Raw genomic sequence first — 20949 nt, 5'->3', positions numbered from 1 at the left:
AATGACCTTTGTTAACTTTTTTTTCACTTTTTTTTGCAGTGCTATAGCTCCCATAGGGACCTATAACACTGCACACACTGATCTCCTATGCTGATCCCTGCAAAGCCATAGCTTTGCATAGATCAGTGAGATAGGGGCTTGCATGCTCAAGCCTGTAGCTCAGGCTTGGAGCAATCGATTGATGATCGGACGCCACGGAGACAGGTAGGGAGACCTCCGCCTGCATCTGAGCTGATCGGAACATTGCAATTTTATCGCGATGTCCCGATCAGCCCGACTGAGCTGCGGGGAAGTGTTTACATTCACTTTCAGACGCGGCGGTCAACTTTGATCGCCGCGTCTGAAGGGTTAACAGCGTGCGGCACAATGATTGATGCAGCGCGCTGTTAGCCCAGGGCCCCGGCTATGATTAGCAGCCGGGATCGACCGGGTGTGATGGGCGTATAGGTACGCCCTACGTCCTTAAGGAGTTAACAGGGGCAGTGTGGTTTCAATCAAACCCCAAATTCTCTATTACTGCTTTTCAAAAAGCCAACAGTAAACTTACAGCCAGCATACTTGGTATCTACTCCATGGCACATACTCCCCCCACATGATTTACAAAAAATTTGCTTGTTGGGCTTTCAAAGGTGTTTATCAGAGATGAGTCTAGCAGATGTGTTCTTATACAGTTACCTTTGCCCAAGAATAAAACTACTATAAATACCAACTCTGACAAGAATATTACTAGTATAATACTGCCTCCTGTGGACAATGATATAACTTCTATAATAATGCCCCCTATATGGAATAATATAACTAGTGCAATTCTGCTTCCTACATACAAGAATATAACTACTACTGTATAATACTGATTTAATATTATTTTTAGTAGAGTTCTTCAAACATGGCACTTGTTGTGCTCATATATATATATATATATATATATATATATATATATAAAAGTTTGCAAATTATATTGTAATTAATGCAGGGGAATTGTAGGGAAAGAAATAGAAATAAACTTTTTAGCAAGTTGGGTTTCTCTAAGATCAGTTTTGGGATCAGAATTTGCAAAAAAAACTCAATTAAACACAAAAAAAAATGCATAATAATAGGTAAACATAGTTGCAATTTTCAGGTGCTCCGATGGGCTGAAGTCTCTCTGCTAGACTGTATCCACCTTTTCCAGCCCACCAGAGCACCTGAAAACTGAACTCATTTATGCAGGCTAAAGTAAGCAACCGCCAAGCCGAGAAGTTTGTGATGAATCAAATTACCGTATTTTCCGCACCCAATTTTAAAGGAGGAAAATCTAGAAAAAAAAGATTCTGAACCAAATACAATGTAAAGTATAGGACAGTGATCTTCAACCTGCGGACCTCCAGATGTTGCAAAACTACAACTCCATGCCAGGAGTTGTAGTTTTGCAACATCTGGAGGTCCGCAGGTTGAAGATCACTGGTATAGGAGGTAATACTCACGTGTCCCTGCCGCTCCGGACCCATCACCGCTGCCCTGGATGTCGCCCTCCTTCCCTGTCGCCGCGTCCCCGAGGTGTCCCCGTCGCTCCGGAACGTCTCTGCTGCCTAGTATCCTCACTCTCCATCGCCGCCATCACGTCGCTACTCACACCGCTCCTATTGGATGCGTGACGACGTGATGACGACGAAGGAGAGCGCCGGCCATGCTGGGGATCCTGGCACGGAGCAGTCATTCGCCAATCGGACACCGATGAGGCAGGTAAGGTCCCTCCCGGTGTCCTGTAAGCGATTTCACCGCAGCGGTCCCGAACAGCCCGACTGAGCAGCCGGGTTAGTGTCACTTTCGCTTCAGACGCGGTGGTCAGCTTTGATCGCCGCGTCTGAAGGGTTAATACAGGGCATCATCGCGATCGGTGATGTCCTGTATTAGCCGTGGGTCCCGGCCGTTGATGGCCGCAGGGACCGCTGCGATAGGACAGGGTTTTAATGTGTATTTGTCGTATAAGACACACCAACTTTTCCACCCCAGTTTTGGGGAAGAAAAAGTGCGTCTTATACGGCGAAAAATATGGTACTTTGCTCATCTCTAATTTATATAAAAAATTTTTTATAGCAGCCATATAATATGCAAAGATAATATATTCACTCTCATCTGGGGCAACCACCGAAACTGGACACTGAGACTTCCAGGATACCTGGATGCAGAATTCCCGAAGTGAGCTCTCCTTGCCGGCACCCTGGCACTCCCAGAATGGATTACTGTCTACCAGAGCATGAAATGGAGGACACAGAGCCCCTCCATGTATCTCTATGGGAGAGCCAAAGATACACAAACGCTGTTTACTGTCGACAATGGAACAAAGCAGTGCCGACATGGAGGGCCACGCCGGCCACCACTTTTTGCCGTTGTTTACAGCACGAAGCAGAGGTCGTCCAGGCAACAGATCATGGGGGTCCCAGCGGACTTATCACCTATTCTGTGGATAGGTACTTATGTACTGAGTTCCCCTTTAACCCCTTAACAACCATGGACATAAATGTGCGTCCTGGTGAGGCGGTACTTAGCGCACCAGGACGCACATTTACATCCTGTGTATGACCGCGAGCATCGGAGCAGTGCTCGCATCATACACTGCAGGTCCCGGCTGTTATCAGCAGCCAGGGACCCGCCTTTAATGGCCCACATCCGTGATCATGCAGATGTCCCCCATTAACCCCTCAGATGCCGTGATCAATACAGATCATGGCACCTGCGGTAAATAGATGATCGGATTGCACGCAGCGCTGCCGTGGGGGTCCAATCAACTGTAATGGCCAGGAGACAGCCGTCGTCAGGTGAGGGGACCTCCGGCCTTCTTCTGGCATCTTCTGCTCTGGTCTGAGACCGAGCAGACAAGAGCAGAAGATGGCCGATAATACTGATCAGCGCTATACCCTATGCATAGCACTGAACAATATTGGCAATCAACTGATTGCTATTCATAGTCCTCTATTGGGACATAAAAAGTGTAAAAAAAAAAGTTGAAAAATGTAAAAATTAAAATTAAAAAGTGAAAAATCCCTTCTATAAAAACTAAAATTGTCCCTTTTTTCCATTTTACTCCCAAAAAGCATTTATTTAAAAAAAAACATATTTGGTATCGCCAAATGCGTAAATGTCCAAACTATCAAAATATAATGTATGATCCCGTACGATGTAAACATTAGAAATAAAAAAGTCCAAAAATGCAGTTTTTTCCCCCATTTTATTCCAATTTTTTTTTTTATAAAAAATGAACTAAAAGTTTTATATATGCAAATGTGGTATCAATAAAAACAGATGATGGCACAAAAAAAGGAGCCCTAATATCACCCTATATACAGAAAAATGAAAAAGTTATAGGTGGTCAAAAAATTTCATATTACTGATTTTGTACAAAAAGTTTAAGATTTTTTCAAGTGGTACAAAAATAGAAAAATATCTAGCCATAGGTATCATTTTAATTGTATTGACCCCCAGAATAAAGAAAACTGATAATTTTTACCATTAAGTGTATAGTGTTAAAGCAAAGCCCTCCAAAGTGTGCAAAATTGTGGTTTTCATTAAAATTTCCTCCCTAAAAAAAGTATTCTTTGGGTTGGTTTGCCGTAAATTTTTGGTAAAATGAGAGGTTTCATTACAAAGTAAAATTGGTCACGCAAAAAACATGCCCTTATATGGGTCTGTAGATGGAAATATAAAAGAGTTTGGGATTTTAGAAGGCAAGGAGGAAAAAACAAAAATGCAAAAATAAAATTGGCCTGGTCCTTAAGTTAAAAATGGGCTTGGTCCTTAAGGGGTTAATGATGATTTCCATTTGCCAATTATCAGGCACATTGATGACCACTTTTTTTTTATCCTGGAAGTCCCTTGGGATTGCATAAGATAATATATACACTACATGTATAGGTGCTTTTATGTACAAGCATTGAAGAACATCTGTGCTCATGGTCTGGTAAACACTGAACTGCATGTAAGGATGATTATTCTCCTGATAAAAGTGCTTAAATAACACCCAATCATACAGAGAGCGCAGAGCGGATGGACATGGATGTTGTGTATTGTTTTGCCTTCCATCCATAGCCTGTCCAGTGCTCACTCAGATGATGCATCAATGCTCTCAGCATTTTCTGCAGGGGGTTTATTGATTTCTACTTGCAGTGATGGATAAGAAGCATTCAGCAGGCTATAAATACAGCCTACAGTACATAGAATGTATCACAAGTACAGGGAAAGTTCTCTTTTCTACAAATCTTTAGTATTCCTGGACAATGCTCTTAGAGCTCTACAATTCTTCTGTGGTATCACTTTATGCCAGGAAATTCTACATTATGAAAATTCCTGGTTTTGTGAAGCAAACACTAATATTTTCTATATCATCAGAACATTCTCAAAGGAGTACTGCAGCGATTGACAACTTGTCCCCTATCCGCAGGATAGGGGTTTAGTGTGGGATCACAAGGGTCTGAATGCTGGGACCCCCGTGATCTCCTGTACGGAGCCCCGGCTCTGCCACGGCTCTCCCATGCAGGAGGCAGCTTCATGCTGTGGCCGACACCCCCCTCCATGTATCTCTATGGGATAGGCGGAGATGCAGCATCCGTGCATCCCCTCCCATAGATTTGAATGGAGGGGGTGTGCCTGTCGACCACAGTGAGGTTGACGACATGAGCATTAGCCACGCAGAGCCGCGATAGTGCAGGGTTCCTGTACGGGAGATTGTGGGGGGTCCCAATGGTCGGACTCCCCCACGATCGAACATTTATTGCTTATTTTGCCGATAGAGGATAAGTTATCTATGCAGTACTCCTTTAAATACACAATCCTATACAGAACCAACTAAATTTACAGTTCTATTATAGATTATTGGATGTAGAAAACATAGATGGATTTTAAAGTTTCCATGTCCTATAGTCTAAATTCTACACCAGCCACTAAACCCTGGTAAGCAAAGTATATTACCAATTTGACTAACTGTGCTGCCCCTGTCTTACATTTAAAGAATAAAAAATCCCAGAATACTCCTTTAGGACATCCTGGAAGAGCAAATGAAAAAGGCTAAAACCAATAACATCCTTCAACTTACAAAATGTTACGCAATCAGGACCATCCCTGAAGCATAATTGGTTATTGGCATTGTGATGTCTGCTACAGGGTTTTATTCTTATTCCCTTAAATATATATATATATATATATATATATATATATATATATATATATATATATATAACTTCAAAAAATGGTGCGGCACTCCAAATATCCAAAAAAAATAACTTATTTATTCCACATGTCAAACAGTGCGACGTTTCAGCCCCTCAATGGAGCTTTTTTCAAGCATGCTTGAAAAAAGCTCCATTGAGGGGCTGAAACGTCGCACTGTTTGACATGTGGAATAAATAAGTTATTTTTTTTGGATATTTGGAGTGCCGCACCATTTTTTGAAGTTATCAATTGGCTGTGATCGAGCCTGAGGAGCTGGCACCCGTCTACTGTGGTATAGTAGTGCTGCATTTTTTTGGGACATCTATATATATATATATATATATATATATATATATATATATACATCACCTTTAAGCCATGATCTCAACTAGAGATGATCAAATCTCCCAAAAATTAATATCAGGTAGATTTCGGTAGATTATTTACTCATCCCTAGTTCTAACACATTGAGCTTTTTGGGAATCTCTCATAATGGTCATTTTCTAAGACCAATTCTAGTGGAATACTACGTGTGTGCATCTTACTTGAGATATTGGGAAAAGACTTTATATACACGTGTTCACCTTTACCTTTCCTTAAAGGACTCCAATTCTCGTGATTTAAATTTAATAAAATATCATGATATGCGAGCAAAACCCTCAACAGGCTTCAGCTGTTGCCAACTTCAACTCTCAGCATGCCCGGACACCCTTTGACATATACATCTCTTGACAGAGAATGGCAAAATCATATTTTTTCTAAGCTAGCCTTCTCATTTCATACAGTATGTTAAAGGGGTACTCTGGTGGAAAACTTTTTTTTTTTTTTTTTTTAATGAACTGGTGCCAAGAAAGTTAAGCAGATTTGTAAATTACTTCTATTCAAAAATCTTAATCCTTTTAGTACTTTTTAGTAACTGTATGCTACAGAGGAAATTCTTTACTTTTTGAATTTCTTTTTTATGTTGTCCACAGTGCTCTCTGCTGACACCTGATGCTCGTATCAGGAACTGTCCAGAGCAGGAGAAAATCATTATTGCAAACCTATGCTACTCTGGACAGTTCCTGACACGGACAGAGGTGTCAGAAGAGAGCACTGTGGACAACACAAAAAAGAAATTCAAAAAGTAAAGAAGTAATTTACAAATCTGTTTAACTTTCTTGGCACCAGTTCATTTAAAAAAAAAAAAAAAAAAAGTTTCCACCGGAGTACCCCTTTAAGCCATCAGAAAAAGTCAGGGAGGACACCTCTGCAAATTGACAACTACCTATAATAGCCTTGAAAGAGTACACATTATGACTGTGTCTTAACTGGAAGTTTAACTGGGTATTCATTTTTACAAAAAGATTAAAATAAGAGTTAAAACATGTTAGATAACCCATTAAGGATCCAGGGCGTATCTGTACACCCGTTGGAATTATGGTCCCCCCGTGCACTGGGCCGGGACCTGACCGGGATGCCTGCTGAATTCATTCAGCAGGCACCCCGTGCAAACCCCTTGGGGAGTTCTGAGCCCCCAATGTCGGCGATCACTGCCATTCGCCGATCAATTCCGATCGGCGATTTGCAGTGATTCCGGGTCAATCGGGCCCCAGGTGACCCAGAAAAAAGGGTGATAGGTGCAATCTGACTCTGCACCTATAACCCTTTAGCAGCAGGAGTGAGGTGGCACTGGTTACCAGCCGGAGGGCAAGAGTGGGTGCCGGGAGTGTGTACCTGAAGTTGGGGTCCCCGATCCCCAGCATTGGTGGCAAGATCGGAGCCCCCAGAGCAGAGACAGTGGCGGCGGCAGGCCGTGGTGTGTGCAGCAGCAGTAGATAAAGCTGGCCTCCTGGTGTTGCTTAGCAACAACTCATAGCATGCACAAAAGGGCATGCTGGGAGTTGTTGTTATGGAACAGCAGAAAGCACAACTACCCCTCTTAGCATGCCCTTTGGTAGTTTGTGCATGCTGGGGGTTGTAGCTATGTAACAGCTGGAGGCACATTTTTTTTCTATGAAAAAGTGTGCATCCAGCAATTGCATAGAAAAAATATGCCTCCAGCTGTTGCATAACTACAACTCTCAGCATGCACGTATAGCCAAAGGGCTTTGGTAGTTTGCGCATGCTGGGAGTTGCAGTTGTGTGCCTCCAGCTGTTGCATAACTACAATTCCCAGCATGCCCTTCAGCTATACATGCATGCTGAGAGTTGTAGTTATGCAACAGCTGGAGGCACACTGGTTGCAAAACACTGGGAGTTTGTTACTTAACTCAGTGTTTCACAACTGGTGTGCCTCCAGCTGTTGCAAACTAAAACTCCCAGCATGCACTGATAGATCATATATGCTTGAAGTTGTAGTTTTGCAAAAGCTGGGGGAACACTGATTGCGAAACACTGAGTTAAGTAACAAACTCCCAGTGTTTTGCCTCCAGCTGTTGCATAACTACAACCCCCAGCATGCATGGGTAGCCAAAGGGCATGCTTGGAGTGTTAGTAGTATGCCTCTAGCTGTTGCATAACAAGAAGTCCCCGCATGCCCTTCGGCTGTCTGTGCATGCTGGGAGTTGTAGCTTTTGCAACAGCTGAAGGCGCACTGGTTGTTACCTAACTCAGTGTTTTTGCAAGCAGTGTGCCTCCATAACTACAACCCCAAGCATGCACGGACGGCCAAAGAGCATGCTGGGTGTTATAGTTTTGCAACAGCTGGAGGTTCAAGTCGTCCCCCCCCCCCCCCCCCCCGCCGCCAATGTGAATGTACAGGGTACATTCCCATGGGCGGGATTTAACAGTGAGTTTCTCATTGCAAGTTTGAGATGCAGCAAATTTTCCACTGCAGCTCAAACTCCCAGTGGAAAACTTGCTGTAAACCCCCGACCATGTGAATGAGCCCTAAAAACACTACACCTACACAATATGAAAGGTAGAACACTACATATACCCCTACTCAATTACCCCCCCCCCTCCCCCCCAATAAAAATGAAAAACGTCTAGTACGGTAGTGTTTCCAAAATAGAGCCTCCAGCTGTTGAAAAACAACAACTCCCAGTATTGTCGGACAGCCATTGACTGTCTAGGCATGCTGGGAGTTTTGCAACAGCTGGAAGCACCCTGTTTGGGAAACACTGCTGTAGGGTAATTTTGGTATTGGAGGCAAGTGAAATTCTAGCATCCGGGTCCACCCCTATGCAAATCCCTAATTTAGGCCTCAAATGCGCATGGTGCTCTCTCACTTCAGAGCCCTGTCGTATTTCAAGGCAACAGTTTAGGGCCACATATGGGGTATTTCCGTACTCGGGAGAAATTGCCTAACAAATTTTGGGAGGGACTTTTCTCCTTTTACCCCTTATGAAAAGGTAAAGTTGGGGTCTACTCCAGCATGCTATTGTAAAAAAAAAAAAAAAAATAATTGCACTAACATGCTGGTGTTGCCCCATACTTTTCATTTTCACAAGAGGTAAAAGGAAAAAAAAGACCCCCAAAATTTGTAACACAATTTCTTTCAAGTAAGGAAATACCCCATATGTGGACGTAAAATACTCTTCGGGCGCACAACAAGGCTCAGGAGTGAGAGTGCCATGTACATTTGAGGTGATTTGCACAGGGGTGGCTGATAGTTACACAGTGTTACTGACATAAACACCAAAAAAAGAAAACACCCACATGTGACCCCCATTTTGGAAACTACACCCCTTGCGGAATGTAACAAGGGGTATAGTGAGCCTTTATACCCCACAGGTGTTTGAAGAATTTTTGCTAAAGTTGGACGTGAAAATGAAAAATTAGAATTTTTTGACAAAATGCTGGTGTTATCCCAAATTTTTCCTTTTCACAAGGGGTAATAGGAAAAAATCCCCCCAAAATTTGTAACACCATTTCTTCTGCGTATATAAATACCCCAACTATGGATGTAAATAGCTCTGCGGCGCACTACAATGCTCAGAAAGGAAGGAGCACCATTGGGCTTTTGGAGAGAGAATGTGTCTGGAATTGAAGGCCGTGTGTGTTTACAAAGCCCCCATGGTGCCAGAACAGTGGACCCCCCCCCCCCCACATGTGACCCCACCCCCCACATGTGACCTCATTTTGGATACTACACCCCTCAAGGAATGTAACAAGGGGTGCAGTGAGCATTTACACCCCACTGGTGTTTGACAGATTTTTTGAACAGTGGTCCATGAAAATGAAAAATAAAATTTTTTAATTGCACATCCCACTGTTTCAAAGATCTGTCAAACACCAGTAAATACTCACTGCACCCCTTATTAAATACTGTGAGGGTGTAGTTTAAGGGGGATTTCTCTACTTTTACCCCTTGTAAAAATGCAAAAACTTGTTCTACAAGAACATGCAAGTGTAAAAAAAAAAACTAAGATTTAGAATTTTCTCCTTCACTTTGCTGCTATTCCTGTGAAACACATAAAGGGTTAACAAACTTTCTGAATGACATTTTGAATACTTTGAGGAGTGCAGTTTTATAATGAGGTCATTTATCGGGTATTTCTAATATGAAGGCCCCTCAAATCCACTTCAAGACTGAACTGGTCCCTGTAAAATTCTGATTTTAAGAATGTTGTGAAAATTGCTGCTGAACTTTGAAGCCCTCTGATGTCTTCCAAAAGTAAAAACAAGTCAACCATATAATACAAACATAAAGCAGACATATGTGAATCAATATATAATTTATTTGGGATGTCCATTTTTCTTATAAGCAGAGAGTTTCAAAGTATATTTTTTCATAAAATTTTGGAATTTTTCACCAAGAAAGGATGCAAGTATCGACGAAAATTTACCACTAATATAAATTGGAACATGTCACGAAAAAACAATTTCGGAATCAGAATAAAAATAAAAGCATCCCAGAGTTATTAATGCTTAAAGTGACAGTGGCCAGATATGCAAAAAATGCTCAGGTCCTTAAGGTGAAAATGGGCTGGGTCCTTAAGGATTTAAAGAGGTTTCAATGTTTTGTTGTCCTATAACATGCCACAGTGAGATCTGAGATGGGAATGTAGATGTGCAAAATGACTGCTCCACTCCTTAACACATTTCTTACCTGCATTGGTCCCTAATTCAGGTACCTGTAGGAGCCAATGTGGCTTGGAAATGCGTTGTTCATTTGTAATATGCAATACATTTTAGTACTATATTTTACTTGATCCTGGCAGCGCCCATTATTCTTGTTTATTAAGGGGGTATTCAAGTACAGAAAATCTTCTCCCCTATTTACAGTACAGGGGATAAATGTCTGATTGTGGGGGGTCCGACTGCTGGGACCTCCCAAGATCTCCTATCCGGCACCCTTGCTCTCTCCATGCATAATGCGACCTCCGCTCCGTGCACGGATTACTGTTGACAACGGCACAATTTGGAGGCCCACACTCCCCTCGATGTATCTCTACAGCTGGAGATACATGAACGCTGAATCTCTGGCTCTCCTATACAGATACATGGAGGGGCATGTCGGCCACCGGTTCATGCCGTGGTCAACAGCAATCCATGCATGGAGATAGCTGGGGCGCCAGGCAGGAAATTGCGGGGTGTCCCAGCGGTCAGATGCTCCTACAATCAGACACTTATCCCTTATCCTGTGACTAGGGAAATTTTTTTCTGTACCGGAGTTCCCCTTTAAGAAGTGGAGTCGTCACTTTTGGGATCTGTCACGCCTTGGTGAGAAGCAGTAGCCTTGAGAGGATCATATAAGTATATTACCTTCATGTGTGTTGTGCCTGCCTTCATATGCACAACCACATTAGGTGAGTGGCTCAAAAAAACTTTTGTTATTTTCAGTGTTTGGAGGTATTCACACAAGGGAGAGCCTTCTGTTTTGTTTGCTTTTGGAAACGTAGATTGGAGCCCCCAAGGGAATAGTATCAGATTAACCCCTTTGCTGCTGTTAGAAACTCTATTGCCAGATGTTGAATTGTCGAGACCTCTCTTCAACCACTAATATTATAAATAAATGTGAGACTTTCCTTATATGCAGGATCATGATGGCGCTTAAATCATAAGTATTAAATCATAAATAATCTAGCAGTGTTACTACAGTAAATCTGAATTGTGCTGCCTTGACTGCTCACTTTGTATCCATTGTTTTCTGAAGCATCTGGCCTGAGCTGAGGTCTCAGGGATACAAGGTTATCCTAAGGAGTAACTCAAATCAAATGGAAACAAAGACAAGAGACCATTACCTTGCATTTCATCGCCTCCATATTTCCTGTGCAGAGAGGAACAGATGAGGACACAGGGTGGTTGGAGGCAAACAGTTCGGGTTCACAGACAGAGTAGAGGACAGATTGTCACAGTCTTTTCCCTGTCAAGTTTCCATGTAGCTGAGGGAAGTGTACTCAGCACTATTCAGCGCTCGCTCTCCTCTGCTGCATTGCACCTCTGCTCATCCAGCTGGAAACATCAGGGCGATTTACAAAGTGAAATTAAGTAGATTGTCTATTTTCCAGCCCACTTGTCTGTACACTCAATTGATGAGGACACCTTATTGCTGCCACAGTACAACCAGTACCAACCGCGGGAGATTAAACTTTGCACAAATTCACCCTGGCAACGCACACGCGCCTGTCACCACAAGCCCAGATTTCCAGATAAATCCTGTCTTCTTAAACGCATTCAACAGTTTTGTTTTTGGCAACAATATATTAACTCTTTGGGGGAGATTTATCTAAACCTGTCCAGAGGAAAAGATGCTGAGTTGCCCAGAGCAACCAATCAGATCGCTTCTTTCATTTTTGAAAAGGCTTCTGAAAAACAGAAGAAGTGGTTTGATTGGTTGAAGTGGTCTTATTGGCAACTTTTCCTCTGGAGGGGTTTTAATAATTCTCCTTGTTTAAGTTTAGATAATGCAATAGGATTTCCTTTAAAGGAAACTATAGTGGTATATAACTTATCCCCTTATCTCTGCTTGAAGGGAATGTTTTGTCCCTGCATGACACGGCGGCTGACACACCCCCTCCATGTATCTTTTTGGGATTTATGGGGGGTGTCGGCCGCAAGGCCATGCTGGGGATGAACACGCCCCCTTCCTGCGCACTGCCGGGGCCCCATACAGGATATCGCGGGGGGCCCCAGAGGTCAGCGATCTATAACTTATATACTACTACAGTTTTCCTTTTAACACCAAGCAACACCAAATATTTATTCATGGATTTATTTATTTGTTTATTTTTCTGTGTGTGTATATATATATATATATATATATATATATATATATATATATTTATTATTATTATTATTATTATTAATAATAATACATTTTTTTCATTAGCTGTGAAGAGAACTAAATACAATCGGGGGAAATTCATCATTCAGACCATGTCTCCACAAAATTTATTACAGTCTGTGCACTTTATTAATACATGTTGTGCACGTTAGCCAAATTTACTGCATATAAAAAAGGCAGTAGGAATGACTACACACAGCCTCACAATAATTAATGAGAATTTATCATTGTGTGGCTGTGTGCAGTCATTTCTACTGCCTTTTTTTTTGTGTGTGTTTTTTGTGGTTTTTTTGGCTTACGTGCGCCAAATTTATCAAAAAAGATGCACAAACTTTGATAAATTTGGCGCAAATGAAAAATCACCTCAGAACTTGCTGTAGGATGTCACTTTTCTAAAGCAAGGTAAGGCGTGGTATGAATTTGCTTTCTTTTTTTTTATTTGGAACATATGCTCACTTTTTTTTTGTGCCTTTTTCAAAAAGGCGCCCATGGTAAATATCTTTCGTTGCAATAAAGTCAATAAGGATCCACTGCATTTCATGGTCAGTTTTGCAGAAAATGTCAATTTTTAAAATGAGCTAAACTTTTGCGCCAAAATACAGCAAAAAAAATAAATAAATAAAAAAAAAAAAAAAAAAAAAAAAATATATATATATATATATATATATATATATATCAGAAGGCAATGATAAGTCTCCCCCAATGTCTCTACTGATCAGCTTCAATAGATAGGAGAATAGTTCTGCACAGATAACCAATGGTCATCATAGTCTACCGGATGGCTACAATATCCAGGCTCAGCAGGAGGGTTGTCTCAGCCAATGGTCCCAGCTGATTATTGCAGAGGTTAAAATCTCATAGCTACAGGCACAGATGATTCACAGAATGCCTCTATTACCCTTTCTACTCGCCCAGATCCCTGCAGAGAGCTGCAAAGGTCTCCTGATCCAGCCATACACCATGAAAGTCTTGCAGAGTTTCTATTGACTCCTTCAGTAGACATGAGGAACAGTCGAGGAGGTGCAGTCTCCTGTTCGCCTCACATTCTGCCGGAGAGCACTGCAGATAATTGCACAGTTGGTATTCCGAGCACTGCACACACAATCTCCTCTCCTCCTTAATGTTCAGTCTTTCATTTTTTTTTCTTTTGCTAAATCATTTTAACAATGCCGCCAGCTTCACAATACGAATGCAAAGCCACACAACCCTGAAGGGTGTATACATTGGCGACCGCAAGCCACAATCTATCTTAATGTTTCATCAACGCTCCTATTTAAATGACAGCAGATACTCTTTCAGTGCAGGTGTAGCAGAGCTTTCACTGTCATATGTAGCTGAGTTGTTCATGTGGAATGACCCACCATGCATACTTTGGGTTTTACATAGGACTGCAGGCAATCCTGCTGCATTATCTTAACTCAGGAGCTATGGTGCACAAACAGTGCAGACTCATAAATGTTAAATTCAGCTCAGCTACACCTGTTAGGTAAAGCTAGTAGAAAAGGGGGACTGGTTACATACTGTCCCCTTTAAATCAGGAGTTTTCTATAGTTCTTTATGGTAAAACCAAGGAGTCTATCAATTATGAGACCATTTACTGCTTAGAAGACCCATTACCAAAAATACAATGGAGGGAGGAAATGGCTCTTAACTGGATCAATGTCATGATCAATGCACATACATCTGGGAACAGTCTTGACATGCAGGTGTAGCAGAGCCGAGTTTGTCATTTATCTCTGCATTGTTTTCCTTATGGCGATGACTGGCTGGGTTAGATAATGCGATTGATTTACCTGCAACCCCTAAGGAGAGCCGTAGAAACACAGGATGATATCACCATGAGTTGTGACAAACTCAGATCCGCTTCATCGGATAAACTCAGCTGTATATGAGCTGACATAACAAACAAGGATTCTAGAAGTAGCTGTCCAAAGTTCTGCTCTTATGATCATATGATTCCAGCAATAACACTGAGTTAGCTAAGCCGAGCATTCCACCATGTATTTTACCTGAGATTTTACATAGGACTGCAGGTAAACCTATTCATTTATCCTAACCCCTGTTCTTTGATGCACAAACAATACGTAGAAAGGTATAGCACATGCATGGGAAAAGTTACAGTACTTCAGATACAGTATACTATCAAAGATAAATCAACGATCTTACACAGGTAGGTAGCAATGGAAAAAAAGATAGACATATATATATATATATATATATATATATATATATATATTAAATATTAAAGTGGACTTTTTCCCCTACGGCTATGAAAGTTGTTGCAATGAATTGTTGACAATTCCATAACCTCCGATGAGTACACATAAATCAAACACTTGTCTGGCATGGGGCAACTTACCTTGCGAGATGATATTGCTTTCACAAGTCTGTCAGTTCCATTATTCACATGGAAACGCATGCAACTTTCACACACCAGAAAACCTTTTTCTTTTTTTTTTTTTGGCTTGAGGGACAAAATGACAGCAGCGCCAGTTGGAGACTTTGTTAGGAGATCAGCGAAAAAAAGAGAGATGTTTCTTCCCAGTATCTGTCCGGCGGAATTCAAATCCTTTCTTCGGTGCAGAATTGTGACCCGTTATCTGTATTACTATTAATGCAGAGAGCACAAGCCATTGAATACAAATAGACCCATGCAGCAGCTCGCTCAGTGCCTGTGATAGGATACCGGGTCCTACTGCCTCCTGGCTCTCAGAATTGCAAAGCAGTACAAAGCCAATCATTTTTTTTTTCCCGGAAAGGGGGGTAGGGAGTGTGTTCTATAGAATAGGGGATGCTCTCGGAGTACAAAAAAAAAGGGAAAAAAAAAGAAAATACAATTTCTGCTTGAAATCGCTATCTTAAATATATACATTGGGTTACTAATGCAAACAGCTCACAGCCATCCGTCATATTTAAAAGGGAAAAAAAGAAAGAAAGGAAATTAGAATAAAATAGAAAAAGGAAAGGAAATCACATTTTGTATTCAGTGTAGCAATGTATATATTGTAGTCAGATAAAAGAAGAAAAGTGCTATAAGAAAGTAACAAGACTTTCCTATGGAGAGGACAAACATTTTCGCAAAGGAAAACTGTGGACGTTCTTAATTAACGCAAACAGCAGGGGCCCTCTTTATCTGGTGAATTATTTTAGGGAAATAAATAAATAACTCTGACATTGGTGCACACACCCTCCCCCGGACCGGGCATTTTTCATAAGGCAATGTAATAAGGAGAGGGAGGTCAATAATTCAGTTTAAATGGAAATAATGTTCTGTATCGTTTGACGTTACTTGTATGGGGAAGGTTGGCACATGGGGTACTCAGATTTTAAATATTTTCTATTTGGCATAGAGAGGGCGCTTCATGTTTAAAGGTGTACTCTGGCGCTTAGACATCTTATCCCCTATCCAGGGATAGGGGATAAGATGCCTGATCGCAGGGTTCCGCCGCTGGGGACTCCCGTGATCTTGCACGCTGCACCCCGTCTATAATCTGAGCGCTGTGACATCAAGGCTCCGCCCCGTGTGACGTCACGCTCTGCCCCCTCGATGCAAGCCTATGGGAGGGGGCATGACAGCTGTCACGCCCCCTCCCATAGGCTTGCATAGAGGGGGTGGAGCGTAACATCACACAGGGCGGAGCCTTGACATCACAATGCTCAGGCCCCGTGGTCGACAGTAATCAGACCCGGAGCAAACACGCTCCGGGGATTGATTTTAACGGGGTGCGGCATGCAAGATCACGGGGGTCCCCAGCTGCGGAACCCTGCGATCAGGCATCTTATCCCCAATCCTTTGGATAGGGGATAAGATGTCTAAGCGCCGGAGTACCCGTTTAAGTTTAAATACCCATACACATTAAACCAATGTTTCCCAACCAGCATGCTTCCAGCTATTGTTATACCTACAACTGCCAGCATGTCCGGACAGCCATAGGCTGGAGGTTGTAGGTTTGCAACAGCTGGAGGCACACTGTTTGGGCACACTGGTGGAAACTTAGCAAAGAAGTTCCACCCTGAATTTCCTTCGTATGAACAAACCCAAAGGACCTGTCCACAGGTCCAGGCAGAGATTCTGCTTGCAGCGGGCATTGCTGAAATAATCAGTCCGGCAAAACTCTGGTCCATAAATCTTGAATTCCTGTTGCGGAATTTTCCCTCTCAGAAATTACGCAGTGTGAATGGTACAGCAGAATCCTGTTGAAAACACTTGGACTCTGCTACAAACTGAATTTTGTTGTGGAAGTGGAAAGGCCCTTAAAGGGGTTATCCAACATAAGGTAACTTTTATCATTAAGTGTCATACAGTAATGGACATGCTTACCCAGGACCTGTGCTTGTGTTAGTGGTAAATGGCCTTGTCCTGTGTCCCTCATCACCCTGTTGGCTTGTTTTAGGATTTGGCTACTTCCTGTTTCTGTGGCCTCCCTCAGACTGCAATCCCCAGGATCCTTTGTTTCAAGGTGAGAGGTGACTTATTTCCCTCCCACACATAAGTCATCCCACCCATTGCAGCACAGCCATGCTCCCTTTAATCACATGACTTGCCCAACATCACATGATACACAAGCTGGGGATCTGTGTGATAATATATGCATGCACATGTGCGCTGGTAATGTCCTTAGGGGGCTGGCTTCACACACAACAGACAGAACATCCCTTTTAGCACCGGACAACACTCATTTTGTAGGCTGTAGAAAATTAACTTCCGGGGAAAATTAAGACAAAGAAATGCGATACCTGCCACCAAACATAGGTGAAGTATATTGGTAACCAGACTTACTTTGCTGCCCCTGTCTCACATTGTAATAAACAAAAACCCTGGACAATAGCTTGTCATTTATTGATTCAAATCCCTGCTTAGATGTCCAGTGGGCAGTGCTACTCAGTGATTAACTGTCCATTCTAAATGTGTTTACATACAGATCACTAATAAGGACCGCCCACTGGACTCCTAAACTTAGAATGAGAGGGATTTAGAATAATAAATGACAAGGTATACTGGAAAATTTTGTCAACAAGGATATGTCAATCTACTTAGCTTCTCCTGCTCTGTTATATGCGGTCTGCAGATTGAACTGCATTTTAACACAATAGGTTACCTTTATAGTGGTACTCCAGTGGGAAGAAAAAAAAATGTAATCCACTGGTTCCAGAAATGTAAACAGATTTGTAAATTACTTTTATTTAAAAATCTTAATCCATCCAGTACTTATCAACTGCTGTATGCTCCAGAGGAAGTTGTGTGGTTCTTTTCAGTCTGGCCACAGTGCTCTCTGCTGACACCTCTGCTCCTGTCAGGAACTATCTGGAGCAGGAGAGGTTTTCTATGGGGATTTGCTTCTACTCTGGACAGTTCCTGACATGGACAGAGGTGTCAGCAGAGTGCACTGTGGTCAGACAAAAAAGAACAACTCAACTTCCCCTGGAGCATACATCAGCTGATAAGTACTGGAAGGATTAAGATTTTTTTTTTTTTTAATAGAAGTAATTTACAAATCTGTTTAACTTTCTGGAACCAGTTGATTTAAAAAAAAAAAAAAAAGAAAAAAATCCACCAGAGTACCCCTTTTACAGAGGACTATCATTTTACTGCAACTGTCATTATCTGATAAGAATTCAGCCATTTTTTATTTTATCTTTTTTAAATATTCCAATAAGAATCCCCAGTTCGGCCATTTTTGAAAGGTTAGTTTGATATTTTGATGAAAATTTTTTTGACCAGGAAAGATTTTTCATGTAGTAATAATTCTCCTTGAATAGACATTCCCAGAAATATTGTCTATCCTTTGCCTGGCGTCATGAATCATGTTTGGCCAGTTTGAACAACTGTAACAACCGATACAGACTAACATGTGGCTGTTTTCACAAAATGTTTGACAGCTGTGTAATGTGTATGGCCGCCATAAGTTTAGACGCTGCTGAACCTGCTATAATACATTAGATCAGTTATCTCCAACCTGTTGTCCTTGAGATGTTACAAAACCAGATCTCCCTGCATGCCAATGGCTGTCCGGGCATGGGGGGGGGGGGGGGGGTTGTTGTTTCACAACATCTGGATGGCCTTAGTTTAGAGACTAATGCATAAAAAAATTGTTTTTATAGCAAAATGTGGATGTCCCAGTATCGGAGTGGGTCCTGTAAGGGAAACATTGCTTCAGGTACCTGTGCTGGGCCCTACCGCTCAGGTGATGCCCTGTTATTTATTATAGTCTGGGACTGTTAGGAGATGTGATGTGACCCTGATTGTTCAATGGAAGGTCCCCTAGCTGGCCCATATATAGTTTAAGGGGGGGGGGGAGTTATTTAGTCTAACAGTTAGTCTCTAGTAGAATGCAGAGCTCAGTGTAAGCTGCAGTGTAGAAAGGAGTCAGTAGGAGTGTGAGGTGATTCAAGGGAAGCCTGAAGAAAATATTCAAGCGAGCACCCATGCCATTCTGCAAGCTTTCCCGCCCAGGGGGAGTCAAAAAATCCTAGCTGTGGACACAGGAGACCTTGAGTTGATAGTTGGACAAGTCTGCAACAAGTAAAGCCAAGTGGGTTTAAAACACTACAAGTCCCAGCCGGTCTACAGGGCTCCCAAGGGTTATCCTTCTGCTCTAATCTGAACTGTGAGGGCTTAAACATCTACTCCTTCATCAGAAAAGACAGTTATACATAATCTGGCATTGTTGTATTTATTATCCCACGCCTGGCCCAGGAGAAGCTGTTGTATCCTCGGACCGTGTAGGTTAATGGTGCCCTAGTGTCACAAAGTGATGCATCTAACCACCCCAAATCACGTACCACCATCTGACTAACTCCCCGCGGCTGCCACAAATGCATTGAGCAAACCTTTATCTTCATATACAAACAATGGAGTGATCATAATTGTCTGGGTCCTCCAGATATGGAGTCTTCCAAGTAGGATATGCTCATACGGAAGAAGTTCCGGGCAAAATTCTGCATGAATATTCCACAGAGGCAGAATGCCATTGATTTCAATGAGTGGAAATCCTGATTCAGGTGTCCGCAATAAACATTGAACTGACGCTTGGAAGTTAATTACTGTCTATAAGACCAAGCAACCCTAGCGCTGGTGCTATGAAAAAACTGTGACCCATAGCCGAATGTGACCTGAGCTCCTAAGCTCAGCGCTCTCAGCCCTTCTCAGGGCTGATCGCTGTTAGGGGTTAGGATTAGGGGTAAGGGTTGGGATTAGGGGTTAGGGTTAGGATTAGGGAAAGGGGTTAGGATTAGAGGTTAGGGGTTAGGATTAGGGACAGGGGTTAGGGAGTTAGAAGGATCCGGCTGTAAAGCAGAAAAGTGTGTCCCTGCGTAGAGGGTCACATTTCGCTACAGGGGACACAGTTTTCTTTATTACACTGGTATGTTCTAAAGGGGCTCTGTTTTCTGTAAAATGTCGGCAGGGACATTTTCTGTGCGGAGATTCCACTGTGTGAACATAGCCTAAGGGCTATTTATGAGCCACCCACAATAAAGTGTCTTTTTTGTACTTTTTGTTTTGTCTGTAATAAATTGACTAACAAAATAAATTGACAATCTAACTATATAATAAGATGACTAGGACAACATGAGATGTTGTGTTTATAGTAAAGTCATGTCACATAGCCACATGATTAAATTGCTCCTGGCAATTTACCAGTAAAGGTAATGTCACCAGGGAGAACATCAACACAACTATTATCCATGGACAATGCAGCAACCTCATGCATTGTCATGGCTTATTAGTGGTTTGTACCAGAGCCCTGGGGACTGTGAGGAATATTGGCAGTACCAAGGGTAAAGTCCTGGGCAAAAAGTGTGGGTACTCATTCAAGATTTCCACTCAAGGACTGGTTCTGCATGAATCTTCCTAATGGGAACAGTGTTTCTGCTGTGAATAAAGTGAAGGAACTCAGTGTCCAAGCTTTTCTGCAGGACATGAGTATTTAAAAATTTTAAGTTTGCAGCTATGTTTTTATGTTACAGAACAGCAAATTCCCTAATACAATATTGGCTATGTGCACACATTGCTAGGGTAAATTTACTGCAATTCAGTATTCTTAAAAAAAAAAAAAATACCACCAAATGGGTTTTCTGCGACTTCTCTATTGAAAGCCAATCTAATCGGTGCGGGTCCAACTTCTGTCACACCTGGTATACAGATGGTTGAAGGGGCCACTGCATTTAAAGGTGTTGCCCAGTGAAAGCCAACTTATCCCCTATAATTGCTGAAGACTGCAACACAAAAACACAGTTGCTGCTTTGCACTACGGGACTCGTAGTCCTTGCAGATTAATTTGTGACTTATATTTAGCTAAGACTGGTCTAAATTTGAATTGGACAAACTTATTTGCTTACTGAGACTTGACTGACTTCTGCCTGACATGACTTTGGACCTGACTACCACTAACTCGGCACTTCACTTGTAGAATCCTGTGTAAGGGCTTACCACCAGAGTGGACTTGTATAGATGGGAGATGCCTGAGGCTTTCACTTGCATTATCCTCTTCTTTTGCTAATGGGGCCCATTGGCTCACTGGCTCTTCTCCCCACAGCGGACTTGGTTCTGA

General features: G+C 42.1%; 1 protein-coding gene across 1 annotated transcript in view; it reads right to left on the bottom strand.

Annotated features, from left to right (window-relative positions):
- Positions 1-15036, bottom strand: part of ROBO1 (roundabout guidance receptor 1) — a 1216262-nt gene extending 1201226 nt beyond the window's left edge. The window contains exon 1 of the mRNA XM_056559365.1: positions 14757-15036. The gene's annotated coding sequence lies outside the window, so the exon portion shown is untranslated. The remainder of the gene's footprint in view (positions 1-14756) is intronic.
- Positions 15037-20949: the final 5913 nt, after the last annotated feature.

Source organism: Hyla sarda, chromosome 2, assembly GCF_029499605.1.
Source record: "Hyla sarda isolate aHylSar1 chromosome 2, aHylSar1.hap1, whole genome shotgun sequence".
In the NCBI taxonomy this organism is placed as follows: Eukaryota; Metazoa; Chordata; class Amphibia; order Anura; family Hylidae; genus Hyla; species Hyla sarda.
The sequence above is the reverse complement of the archived record's forward strand: the minus strand, read 5'-3'. Positions and strand labels throughout refer to the sequence as shown.